This window comes from Corvus hawaiiensis, chromosome 5, assembly GCF_020740725.1.
Source record: "Corvus hawaiiensis isolate bCorHaw1 chromosome 5, bCorHaw1.pri.cur, whole genome shotgun sequence".
In the NCBI taxonomy this organism is placed as follows: domain Eukaryota; kingdom Metazoa; phylum Chordata; class Aves; order Passeriformes; family Corvidae; genus Corvus; species Corvus hawaiiensis.
Window position 1 is genome coordinate 51836514 of NC_063217.1, and position 14201 is coordinate 51850714.

Genomic DNA, 14201 nt, shown 5'->3' on the forward strand with positions numbered 1-14201 from the left:
CAGAAGTAGAGCCTTTTTGATGCTTCAGTAACCACTGCACTTATTCAGAATTTATGCTGTATGTGATATAACCGGCTCAATTCAATGAATAGTACTAAAGCTAATGGCTTTTCTTAGAAGTAAAAATGAGGGCTATGTTTCCCACTGAACGCCTTAATATAAAATGAATTTTTACTTTATTTAAAAGGAGAAAAAAAAGTGATTCCATAACACAACTTGAGCCACTAAATAAACATTTTATGGAGTTCCTAGTGCTTTCCTTAATTCTCACCTTATTTTTTTAAACTTCATCCTCTTTTTTTTAACTTTTATAAAGCTCAAACATAATCTAACAAAAATAAATTGGTAGAGGTCTAAGATTAACAGTGGTTAAAGGGTAATTAACTTTCTGTAATTAGCCTTGTTGTTAACTAGAAACACTTAAAACAATTGGGGGGGAAAAAAAGCAGCAAATTTTAGAGTAATATCTGATGAAGGCTACCACAAGAGGGAGAAGAGATGGAAATTGATTCTTTCCACCAGTTGCTCCTTCACACCATTTTTTAATTGATTCTTTCCACCAGTTGCTCCTTCATGCCGTTTTTAAACTGGCAGAAGAATCTTGGCCTAGGAGTACTGCCAGTCTAACAGATGGCTATAAGTGCTGCTAGCCAGGAGAAATCAAAATGTGCATCAATTTTGAGGACTGGGATTATGTTCTTATCCAGGGGCTATCAAAGCAAAAGCCTGAGCCAGATTTTCTTCTCAACTATAAAGGTGTAAACGTATACAAATGAAAAACTCAATTTCTTTCTCTACAGTCATAATATCAGAGGATGAAAACTTTTGGTCTTTAATAAATGACCACCAGGAACAAACTCCGTTTTAGATCTATTTAGATCTGAATCTTTAGATGTTGCTTCTCAAGTCTGATTTTGTTTGTCTTACAAGATTGACTGTGCACTTATCTTGACCCTGACTTCTGTGAGTAGATCTACACTGGCATTTAACTTGGAGCCTGATGCTATATTCAGGCTCAAAACTCCTAGGTTTTCCACACAACCTTCACCTCACTTTTCTGTCTCAGTTCTTAAAATGAATAATAAACGAAAATAAATGGATTGGCAATAACTCAAGTGTTGCTATGACCCAGCCCACTGAGGGGCTGGGGCAGCGAGATGCCAATCAATCCCGGACCCTCCCGCGGATCGAGTTTCCCCAAGACACAGACTTGGAAGGTGGGTCGATGGGCGGCTCAGAAGCTTAAGCCGCATCTCCCCGGGGCTGTGCCCAGGTCCAAGCTGCCTCCCCCTGTTAGGGAAAAATCCCGGTTACTCGGTTGTTCATGGGTTCTTTATTATAACTCCCGCCTCTCGGTTTCTCCCATTGGTTCTTTTTGAATTGTACCCTCCCCCGGCTTGTAACTCATTGGTCGTTTTCCCCTTTCCCCATGTTTTTCAAGCCTCCTATAAAACTGAGGAAAAAGCCTCTCAGAGGATCCCTGTCATTGCCATGTTCTGGTTGCCAGACTTCTGACAATAAACCTGTTGGAAGCCAGACCAGAACAGCCTCTTTCTTCCTTTACCTCCGAGCTAAGTGAGCCAATCCCATCGGCTCTTGCCGTGTTTCCTCTGCAAAGAAGCCAGCGAGCGCGCACAGCCAGCAGCACCATTCCTGATGCCGAAAGTTGCTCCTGCGACGCACAGAAGTAACACAGCTGGACTCTCTCTGATCGAGGGCATGCCAGAGCTCGTGCAGTGAGCACAGAACTGCGTTACTCAAGCTGTTTCCTACAAGCAATCTGGATACAACTCACTAGTCACTTTGAGTACAGTAAATGGAAGATAAAAAGTCACTACAAACACAGGGTTTGGGTTTTATTTATCTGCTCTGACCAATTCTGGTGTTGGTCTTGTACACTGTATTTAATGTATATTATACCAGTAAGATCAGATTTGGGTTTCTTATTTTCTTTTCCTTTAAAGCCTCTACCAGAGTAACTGACTTAAAGCAACATCTTTTATTTGATATTATAATATTAAAAATTATGTGTCTCACTTGATCTAGTATTTCATTGGTGAGACAGACTTTTCTCCAGCCACAAAACTGAACAAATATTATTTTCTGAATTATTTTTTTCTGTTTCCTGCTGATTTAATGTCCTTTGCTTTCTCTGAGAATACTTGTTATTGATGCTACTTAGATATTGTATCTTAATGGCTTTTAGGTTGTAGCACTCATTGGAGAACACACACGTTTTTCTGTCAGCTATGAAAACTGAGAAAGAATTTTTTTTTATTTCTACAGTACAGAATTCACATTGTTAGAGATAGACCTGAAAACAGGTGTTTTCACCAATGTAAAAAAACCCCTAAACCCCGCACTTCTTAAGATACTCTACATATTTTTTGTACAGACCACTTAGAAAATTATGTCTAGGTAAGATTAGAATTGTTACATGAGAGTCAATTAATCATATAAAACCGGGGCAATATATAGGTCATGATCTCAGGACTTGTTCACCTTCTCAAATCCATGGACAAGAGCAATTTTTCATCTGAAGCAGTTCTTCCAAACACTTTATTTTTGTAATAATTATAGACCTAATGCTTTTTCCGCACCTTTAAATGTCAGGAAAAATAAAAGAATTTAGTAGAATTACTTTCAAATAGCAGTTGCTTGAAATACTCAATTTGCTTTCTTTTTATTTGAAAATGTGTACAACTATTGCCATATAGCTTTAAAAATTCCTGTGATATTATTACTGAATCTTTGCATTATCTTCTAATCAAAACAAAACCAGTCGAAAAATATCCAGTGCGTGCAGATGTGAGTTATACCTAGGAAAACTGAGCTAGAGGTCAGATCAAACAACTTAGACACCGGTAAGCAATGTTAGAGAAAAAAAATAATTTGAAAGAAAACCATAACCTATATTTATAGCCTGGACACGAGCATACATCTTCTGCCAACTGCCTCCAGCCTCAGCCCAGCTGATTGTTATAACCCTTACATTGCTCCTGGTGGTTTTGCTAGCTATGGGTCTCATATTAAGTCAAAATGATTTAACTTAGCAAAGACCTGATGCTTGCTTTGTTTAAGCTAGTATTTTCTAGTGTATCAAAGTAAATTAGGAATTCTTTTTGGAGAGGGTCGAAAGCTGGTTAAAGGATGTCACACACTTTGATCTTTGTATTGGTTGTGATCAACACATAATCTGTAAAAGGATACTGGTTTTTGTATGTTAATACAGCTCTTTGTACTTTGTACTTACAGTTTCTTCATTTACATTTAGCTAAGAAACTTGGACTGATGCCTTAGTGTTATTTACTTATGGCTGTACTTCCCCAAAACATATAGAATCCGTTTATATGGGTTATGTTATTTCATGAAGTTTTACCACCCACTAAGTACAGTATTAATTTAAAATGTCTGACACTTTACAATCCTGAGTTAACTGCATCTACTCTGGCTCCAGTTCTGAGTCACAATAACTGAAAATGTTGGTTCCAACATCAAGGTTTCAAAGTAAAACCTGACTCTGCCAGTGAAACTCATTATCCCTTTCTATTGCCCTTGGTGCTCTAAAATACGTTAGCTGCTTCACTTGGGGGAGAGCATCTGAAAAAAGATGTAGATGTACCTCTGTTACCACCTGAAGGGTGATAACATTTGCCTGCAACTCTGACAGAAGAAATGTGCTGACTCTTGCAGTAGAGAAACTAGTAAACTTTAGTTAAAGGACTTTAAAGAACTGATCCTGCAGAATATTTTAATCCTAAATTTTGACCACTTTATGTTGAAAAATATACATAAAGCACATTTCTAAGTTCAGAATTCAAAGAAAAATCACAATGAAGTATGTTATTTACTTTTCTCACTGTTTTTGATGGTAATTTAAAGACAATATTTTCAATGAGGGACAAAAAATTAAATTTAATTAGCACCTTAAAATTAACTTATTGCCTCATGAATTTCCCCACCAATCTGGAGAAAAGCTGTTTCATTATGATAGCATATTGACAAATCCTTCAATTTTAAATTTAAATCAGCATTTTATACACATACTGTTATTTGTTTATATGAACACAGTAATAAAAATACCACTTTAATTTTAATAGGTAATGTATGTAGACATGTAATCAATATTCTCTTGTTAATCTATATTTCACATGTTAAGCTTGAGGAATTGTTGAAAATTATAGTAGTATTGAAAATTAGGGTAGTGGTCTCACTTTGCATTATGTTTCTAATTATCAAAGATAAATTTATATATGTTTAAACTATGAAAGAAGGACTTTTTTCCCCTCAGTTCACTATTGATATAAAGGGAATCAGGCAGTCAAATAACTAGATAGGATGTCTTCAAATATAACCTCTGGAACGTAGAAACAATGAAATGTCAATGCACTTTTGTTTAATTAACATTATTATACTATTGTTATTCTGAAGTATAGAATATATCAGGACACAGTAATTGCTGTTATCTTACCATGAAATTCCTGACAAAGCAGAAGTACATCTATGACTCCCCCGGAGATTTTAATTTAATTAACTCTGTGGTGAAGGGGTTACCATTCATTTTCACTTGAATTTCCAGAGAAGTTTCCATTACTTCTCCTCTCTCCACACCCTACCTCCCACCCCCACATCCTAAAAAGAATTTCGGGCTCGTGAACTATATTTTTTCGTCAATGCTCCACTGTGCTCCACCACAAAGAGTGGTAGACGACCACTCTTTGTGTCTGATTTGGATTCAGAATCAAAACACGTAAGTCTGGCCAGGATAATTGGTCTACTCTGTGTTCAATGCCAAGGATACTCACTGACTCTTTTAATGGAGAATGGCAAAGCAAAAGCCAACTCAAAACTGTATTATCTGATCATGCCATTTAGTCAAATCAAACATAACGATGGATTAATAAAAATCAAAACCATGTCTCTTGCTTTCGACCACCCCTACTTCTTATTCACTGCCTAAAATAGAAGTAGATATGTTATGACCCCATTAATGTTGTGAACACCAAACACCTCTTTTCACTAATGACAGTTTTTACCTACAAATTAAATTTACCATTCCTTTTGTGGTATTTTAATTCATATGCCCAAATCTACAAACTATTTTGTAAGATGCATGGTTATTCCATTTTGCTGTAGTCTTTACAGAAGATAAACAGACAAAGTTTGCAATGGAATCAGTTTATGAAGTGACATTTATGAAGAGGTTGTAGACGCAGGGTTTTTTTTTAATTTGGACTTTTTCTTTATGTTCACAAGCTTCCAAAAACCAAATATACAAAACAAAAATTGAATGAAAGAATATGGATGTTAAAAAAATATCTGAAAACTATTTCAAGCTGTCACCAGCATTTTAAGTATATTTATAATTCATATGCTATGTGATGATCATACACAACAACCTAATCACAACAGTTGTTGCTTTTTATATCTACCTATATACTTTATTTGTAGGGGTGTTCAGAAGAAAAGGAGCTTATAAAAGTGGATAAGAAGACATTTAACCATGTTATATTCTTAACAAGTGTTCAGACTGAAAGTGAACATACCCTGGAAATTAAAGATTTCAATAACTGCTGCAGATTTTCCTTGCTTTGTTAATGCAATATTAATGAATGACAGTTCATTCCAATTCTGGTCTACATTATCAATTAAATCCTTATTTTGAAGAGTCTGAAAAAACAATTAATTGTACAAATTAATCTGAAGCATGGTCTACATTGCAGGCTCAAATATATATTGCTTTAAGGTCAATAAATAAGTAACTTATGAATTTCTACTGCTCATACCTGACCTGTCCCTACACTAAAATGCACAATACATTTCCAGTTCGGAAAAGAACAAAAGAAGACAGTCCTTTTTAAGTGGATGCACTGGTCCATTAAACATTATGATTGATTTGCTCTCCTGTACCAGCCCAAGAAAAAGAAAACTTTCCTCTCACACAAACAAACCCTTTATGAAAGCTGTGTTAATGTTCACCACTGTATTTCTAAGGATTCCAAAACACTGGGCCTCACAAAACTTTCCCCAGAGGAATGAGGAACAGGACAAAAATAGGGTAAAAAAAAAACAATTACTTCTATTTTTCCCCAATCCTGTCTTATAGTGAATGTAATTCAAAAGACATTTTTTCAGCCATAGGACAGAAACAAAGGCTGTTGCTGCATTGCATGATGAAGCACCATGCATCTAAGCAGATATGACAGATTATCCCTAACAGCAGGCTGATAGCACAGCTGTACTCCACTCCTTCTGGTTGCTTCTGCGACAGTACAAATATTCCTGTGCACCATAACACATTATGGGCATGCCAAATGTCCTCTCTGTATAATTCATACTGCAAACGATTTCACCTTTAAAACCAAGATAAATCTAAAACTCCATCCAATCACTTGCTAAAAATACTAACGGAAAGTACCCCAATTAAAGCAAATATTGGTAACTGAACTGAAATTATTTTTCAATTATATTTTTCCTGACAGTTACCTAACATGACTTGGTTGAAAGCAGCCCATGCTTAAAGAATACGTATTTTGACCTACAGTACTTCTTACATATGAACAAGATGACATATTAGACAACAAAAAAAAAAATTACAAAGAAACCTCTAAAACCTCCTTAAATGCTCTGGCTTCCAGACAGTGAGATATTGTGTTTTCTTTTGAATGACAAGGGAAAAAAAAAAAACACCCAAATCTTCTAATTTGGAGGTGTAGGGAAGCATCCAAATAAAAGTTATATTGGTTGCTTGAGGTATTTATTTTTCAGTGTAAAGTCTATATTATCTGTAGTGATGTGACATGAATCATCCTCAATTTTTGTATGGAGGAATAATCCCATGCACCAGTATATGCTGGCTTCCCAGCCAAGTTGTGCTGTCTCCATCTGTGAGTATAATCAAGACCCAGCTGGACATTATCCTGGACACCCAGCTTAGTTGGACCAGATGATCTCAAGAGGTCCCTTCTAACCGAAATCTGTGATGTCAAATGATGTCAGCATGACAGAATAGCGTGCAGAGTGTAGCATTTAATTTACTTAGCTGTGTCTTAATACGTTTATGTCTCTTGACTGACATTTTTAGAATAAGCCCAACAGCTGAACATTATTTTTTGACACTGTTGCCTTTACTGTGCATTTAAATGAAACCACAGACTTTTCTTAGTTTAAGTTTGTGCAAGGGAAAAATGGCTCAAGCAAAGCTAAATGACAGAAACGTTTTTCTTTTTCAGTGCTTACCAACTCTCAGTGGGCAGAGGAAAAACTCTCACAGTGTCAAAAGTTTGCAGTTCACTTGTTTCCTACTAATTGACATTATGCCACAAGAATCCAACTTGCAGCGTTGAATAATTAAAAATTAGTTGCCTGCTACTTAAAGCTCCCAGTGGGAAACACACAGACATGTCTGTACGATGTACTGAGAAAGGTCAAGGCTTTGGGCTGCATTCAGTGTTTGGATTGTGTTTCAGTGGCTTAAAACACCAAGAAGCCTTAATAGAGTTAAACTTGCTATTGACATAAATGAGGGTAATTGGGACCTCAAAACAGACATCATCATTTTCCCCTTCCCACAAATGAAATAAGGGTGAGCTGAGAACTAAACTCTGAAGCAGAAATAAAGTCAATCTGTCTTCCTTTCTATAGGAGGACATTTTGGTAAGTATAGAAATGATACTGAGAAACCATCCCTAACGCTCGACTTGCCACTCTTTCTAAATGTCATGAAGCATATGATATCTAAAAGCAGTTTTGATTTATTGATTAGGAACTTAAGGTCATATTATCTCATGGGCTTGTGCAGAAAGAATGAGTTAGAAATACCATTATATACAGGAGCTATTTGTCATAGAAGAAGGTTACCTCTTTTACCATAATCTAAAGGAAAAATGTATCTTTTGAGTTTCCAAATCAGTCTGTGAAAATGACTGAAGGCTGGATGCCTAGCTCCAGAAATAGTCCTTTGAAACCTTCTCTTAGAATGTTAAATTATTTGAAACCTCCTCTCAGATACTTTAAGCATGTTAATTTAGACTACATATACGCAGATTAGTCCCATTCAGGAGTAGTCAGGTGGTCAAGAGATTACTGAAGTACATAAAATCTGTGGGAATTGATATTATACAAATGTGTTAGCATTTTGTTCCAAACAGTTTTAAAAGCAGCTATTTAGAATCACAGAATCTCCTGAGCTGGAAGGGACCCACAAGAATCATCAAAATCCTGTGTCTCCTTACTTTACACATGTGGAAAAGTTGAAAGAATTGTGATCTTTACAGTAAATCAAGAACTTTTAAGAAAGCTAACTTTAAAAAAAAAAGTTTTAATTTTTCCCATGTGCCTGTTACTTCCTCAAAACCATATATTCTCAAGAGAAGTTTTTTGAATATATACATTTCTCACAGAAGTAGTTATACTTTAAGCCCAGAAGGACACCTTTCAAGTCTTTTTCCATTTTATGTCAGGTATTTGATATAACAGATTTTTCTTTGTTTTGAAACAGCTTTTAGGAGTCTTGATTCATTTCCTTCTGGGTTTTAGAACTTCGGTATCCATTTCTATCTTTTGACCTGAACTCATCTTGATGTTAGAAGACAAAAAAAAAGCAGATGAGAACAGATTGTGTACGAATAGTTTTCCTCCAAGTCATGAAAGCAAGTTATGAATTAATTATTATTGCAGCTGAGCAGCAAGTGACTGTGACAGTGTATTTTGACATAATGCAATAATATAATAAGAAAAGGTTGAAATGTTTTTTTCCTCAGAAAGCCAAAATCTAAGTGAGATATATAATGTGTAAGTCATGTGACAAATTTGTGTCATCAGAAGTAGGGCCAGATTCAGGAGTCATATGCAAGCCACATATATAAATGGGTATAAACAAAGAGACAGCTCCTGTGTGGGAATACATCCACTATTAGGATGACTACAGTTTGGAGTCTACATATATACTACATGTCTAATTCCTTCTGTTGCCATAAAAATCAAACACCAGTAAGCATTAGGTGCCAGACTTTAGTTCCAGCCAAAAAATGAGATTCCCATTCATTGCCATATGCCCTATTGAGGGGCTCTACCAAGCCACTACGGTGCTCCAGTAGGTCATTTCATGTATGCAAAGAAACACAGGACAATCATGGTTTCAGAGAATGACCCCCATTGCTGGCTTCAGGATTTTTCTTCAAGTTGTACTTCTAATCCTACATAATGTCTAGGGTAGGTCTGTGTGTTTAGAAAAGCTCAACATTGTCTCATATTACTCCCTCAGAAATCAGTTGAAAAGCCTTGCTCTGACAAAAGGAGATGCGGAGATTTTTACCAGAATAAACCCTGAGTATAACTACAGCAATAGACCTGTGACAGTATTGTTGAATTCAGCATAAATCAACACCTGCTAACTAAGTCTCTTCGTTTGTCCATCTGTGCTGTATGGCTAGATAAATATCCTAAGTCACTCTCAATATTTTAGGCTGGCACAATGATTTATGACAATGAAGATTAAGGGCCGGTAGATGGGGGAAGAGCTAGGAAAAAATGTGCATTGCCTTGGTGTAGATCTCTTGTTGAACTTGAAATGTAAGTACAAAAAGAAATATATTATCCTTTCCTTATTTTACAACAATTTTGGGGGTTTTTTAATGCTAAGATTTTGCATCATGCTTGAAGACATTGGATCTAATTGGTTTATTCTTTCTTAGAAGCTCTCAGAGAATGTAATTTTGAAGAGATTGTTACACATATATGTTGTTCTATATATATATATATATATATGTATGATGTTCTTCAGCTAGAAGTTTTACATATTTCTGGAATTCCTCTCCTTCAGAGAGAGGCCAGTGAAGAGGTGATGTGTGAAACCATTGGTACCTGTTGTGAGAGCTAATATACTGAAATACCTCTATTTTTAGCATAGATTTATTTTCTTGTATGAATACAAGTCTAATGCAATGTACTAGGAATTAGTAATTCTAATCTCAGTTTCTTTCTGCCTCCAGATTTACTGGCTAAAAGGGGACTTGGTGGAAAATAAAAGGAACTCAACACAATCTATGAGCCTAGAGGAAATGCCAGAATACCATCAGTATCTTTATATTTTTTGCTTGCATTTAGTTTGTGCCTGAGCTTCTAGTAATTTCCTCATGGGTGGCATTGATCAATAGACAGAAATGAAAAAACATGAAATTCTATCACAACATGAGAAAAAATATTTTCACTATGAGGATGGTCAAAGACAAAAACAGGTTTGCCCAGAGAAGTCATGAATTCTTCCCTTTTGGAGATATTCGAAGTCTGACTGGATACATCCAAGACAATCTCATCCTCTGACCCTACTTGAGAGGTGGAAGATGTGGGGTGAACCAGGTGATCTCAAGAAGTCACTTGCAAACCCCAAAAATTCTGTAATTCTGTGAATCTCAGTTGTGTCAGTATGAGGGACTTAGAATCCTCAGAATACATATGCTCATTCATGTTTGAATAAAGACAATTGTACATTTTTCTATGGCACAAAAGGTTGAAGTTTCAATACAAAAAATTCAAACGTTAAGTAGATCTCACATTAGATGAGACAGAAAAATTAAAAAACATTAAAAAAACCCAACCCACAAAAGAACTTAACAAAGAATACAACAACAAGGAACTCTGAACTCCTGAACTCCTACAAACTCCTTGCTTCCTCTGCAATCTTGGCTGCACATCACTTCTGTAAAAATGCCAAGACTTAGGAGATGCAATTTTAGTTTTGCTGATTTGGGTGAGTGGCATTTGAGCTTCCACTGTAGATAGCAGTTTTTAAACAAGCATAAGAAATACTTCCTATGTGTGTATGTCTATAACCTAAAAACAAAGTGTCTCTTCTAAATCAACCCAGGCCAGGTTACTAGTTTTGCATTCTATATAACTCTTGGCAATGAACTTTTCTTATGATGAAAATTTTGTTTTTCTTCTTCTATAGAGAGATCCTGACTTTCTAAACAACAAGTGAAATACCAGAACTCATTTAGGTCTCTTGAAACAATTTTACTGATTTTTATGGAAAAAAAGATGCACTGTAACTGCTTAGGACTAACCATATTTTGGGGACATAGAACCAGTCTAGCCAGATTTCTCCTTTACCCATTGTTGCTATGACCTAGCCCTCTGCGGGGCTGGGGCAGCGAGATGCTAATCAATCCCAAGCTGCCTTCCTCAGTTTGGGAAAATTTCCTCTTACTCAGTTGTTCATTGGTTCTTTGTTGTATCTGCCACCTCCCAGTTTCCCCTGTTGGTTCTTGTTGAATTGTATCCTCCCCCTGGCTTGTAACTCATTGGTTGTTTTTCCCTTTCCCCGCGGTTTTCAAGCCCCCTATAAAATTGAAGAAAAAGCCTCTCGGTGGGATCCCAGATTAAGATTATTGACATTTTCTAGTTGCCAAACTTCTAACAATAAACCTGTTGGAAGCCAGACCAGAACCGCCTCTCTCTTCCTTTGTCGCTGAACTAACGTGAGCCAATACCATCGGCTCCTACCACGTCTCCTCTGCAAAGAAGCCAGCGAGCGCGCACAGCCAGCAGCACCATTCCTGATGCCGAAAGTTGCTTCTGCGACGCACAGAAGTAACACAGCTGGACTCTCTCTAATCGAGGGTATGCCAGAGTTCATGCAGTGAGCACAGAACTAAGTTAGACCATCAATGTTGGGATCCTGCCTACTTTTGAGTATTTAAGATCACAGCAAATTATTTTAAGAATAGGGCTTGTTTGAGCTTTCCTATCCAACGTGGCGTGTTACACAGCATACTAATTAACAGAAAAAAACCCCAAAACCATTTTTTCCTATGTGGAGAGAGCGATTCACCACTGTGATGGACTCCATGTATATTTTTAATAAGAACTGATTAAATTAGCATTCTGTGCTACTTTCAAAACTACAAATAATGTTTTAAAACCAATCTTAACTCTTCATTACAAAAAAAACTTAGAGAAAATGCAATAATGAACCATAAATCATCAGCTAAACTAACATCTAAAAATTAGTTGAGAATATTTGTTGCTGATCAATATTTAACATTGGGGACCAGCATTTTACCTTACATGTACAAAAGCAATTCAGAAATGTCATGGAGGTTTCACAGAGTCTAACAACACAGGGGCCAAATGGAATTAATAACACCTGCAATTAATATTTTCCCATATAAGCTGAGCACGTATTACAGAAACTATTGAAGGTGGAAAGGTTAAAATACTAGATTTACAGCTGCATATCAGGAAACACAGAGGATGTACTTTCAGAAGTACAGTTTTCAAATTTTGCCTTAAAGCTGTGATTTTACACAATAACGGTAAGTAATAGAACAAGAGAAGAGTATGGATAGCAGTAAATAGGGAACAGTGTAATGAGGAGTCAGCTCTAAGGGTAAAAACCCTGGAAAGTAAAAGGAATTGATGATAACTCATGTATGATATAAAATTGGGAGACAAATAACACTTCTTCTATCAGTACACAACCCATGAATAATATATACATACTTTAGACCTAATCCCATCTTCTATATATCCTCTAGCTAAAGTAATAAGTAAAAATGCCAAGAACAAAAGGGGAATGATTTTTCAACACACTGCTGTATGTAGTATCTGTTTTGTTTTAAAAAAAGAAGAAAAATATTATTTCAACTGAAAAGATGAAAATTAGAAAAAAATACAGGTTTTTTAGTCTTCATACAAAGACAGAAACCTGATGGGCAACAGTAAAAAGGATGTACCTGAGACTTCATGAAATGCATCAGAACCAAAGTAAAATTCAGTAGTAATTACTCCAGTTGGAGATCATGAATAAGATGGTAGTAGTTAAGGCCCAGAGAAACAAATTACACAGATGGAAAGAAAAACCCAAAAAATTAAGCACCTAGGAGTCAGCTCAAAAAAAAGCGACTGAAGCAAGATGAGATGTGACAGATATAGATGCGGGTAAAAGAAACAATGTAATTGAGAGAGATGTGAAAGTAATCCCAATGTGAAACTGAAATTGTACTTGAAAACTGAATTAAAATAATAAAAGGGGTGTAGAAAAGCATTTTCTCTAAGATGCCATTTAAATAACTAAAACGAAAGCAATGGAAGTTGTATTAAAAATAAGGAGATCAGTAATTTCAGTTTCAAAGAGTAATGGAAATTGGGAGTATGAACATTTTTACTCATCTCTGTAGGCTCTTAGGTTTGACCTGTAAATCAATAGATGGTAGTCTGATTCATCACTAGAAACCGGAGCTAATCAGACATTTTCCACATTTCCTTCAGTTGAACCAGGGGCATTCCTACTCCTCCAGATAGGAATGAAGATCTATCAGGCTAGAGAGAAAACACAGAAATGAATGTGGTTTCAGGCCTTCAGTTAAGGTACCTCCATCATAAGTAAGTGAAAGATACATGTTGTGGTCCCTGCCACAAGCAATGTTTGACCTTTGAAACAAATTGCTTTCTAGCAGATGAACAAGAGATCATTGAGAAGCAATTTAATGCTACAGCTATTCTACCCTCAAAGCTGCACTGTGTAAAGTTTCCCTGGACTTTTTTTCTACACTGGACTCCAAAGGTCTGAGACAGAAAAGTTAAATGGATAAAAGTTAAACTGCCATGGTTTAATGACATCCAGGAACTAATATCCATGCAGTGGACCCTCCCCCTCCCGTCCTCTGCCCCACTGGGATAGGGAGCAGAATCATAAAAAGGCAAAATTTGTGTGTTGTGATAAGAACAGTTTCATAATTGGAATAAGGTAAAATCATGATGATGAGAGCAGGAAAGGGGAGAAGGAAGGGATAACATCCTGTAACAATACAGTTGCTGACCACCCACCGACCAATGCCCATCACATCCCCAAGCAACAACTGGCTGCTCCTGGCCAGCTCCCCCAGTTTATACACTGAGCATGATGTCCTGTGGTGTGGAATATCCCTTTGGCCAGTTGGGGTCAGCTGTCCCAGCTATGCTCCCTCACAGGTTCTTGTGCACCTCCTCACTGACAGAGCACGAGACAGTGAAAATTCCTTGACTTAAGGTAAGAACTACTGAGCAACAGCTAGAATATCAGTATGTTATCAACAATAGTCTCATAATATATCCAAAAACCACAGCCTTGTTCCAGTTACTCTGAAAAAAATTAACTCTTTCACAGCCAAAACCAAAACAGAAACTATATAAACATGAAGCATTAATTTCATTCTGAT